This window comes from Tupaia chinensis, unplaced genomic scaffold (genome assembly GCF_000334495.1).
Source record: "Tupaia chinensis unplaced genomic scaffold, TupChi_1.0 Scaffold149560_1, whole genome shotgun sequence".
NCBI lineage: Eukaryota > Metazoa > Chordata > Mammalia > Scandentia > Tupaiidae > Tupaia > Tupaia belangeri.
In genome coordinates, this window is record NW_006209405.1 from 311,850 (window position 1) to 312,285 (window position 436).

The following is a 436-nucleotide window of genomic DNA, read 5'->3' on the forward strand; positions in this document are numbered from 1 at the left end:
CCCTATAGCAAAAACCTCTCAAAAAAAAAAAAAAAGAAGGAAAATGGGGACAGTCTCCAAAACACAAAAAAGCTTTGACTACAACTGTGTTCAGGCATGTGATCTACAATTGGAGTACATGTCTTAAGCAAAAAAGAAGTTCACAAATAGGAATGAACCAGCTGTTGGGAGAGAAAATTTTTTAAAATTAAAAATTGGGGGTATCAGTAGTTGACGTAATGGCTATGTTGCTGGACTCCCATGTAGTCACCGCAGTTCAAGTCCTGGACGTGGTGCCTTAAACTCACGCCAGGTGTGTGTGAGTCCGTGCCCAAGATCCCAAGAGGAGAATGGAGGAGAAGGGATCGTGGTGTGGCCATCCCCCCTGGGGGATGATTTCTCGCTTTCTGTCTCTCCGTCTCTCTCTGTCTGTCTGGTGAGCACACGTGCCCTATAG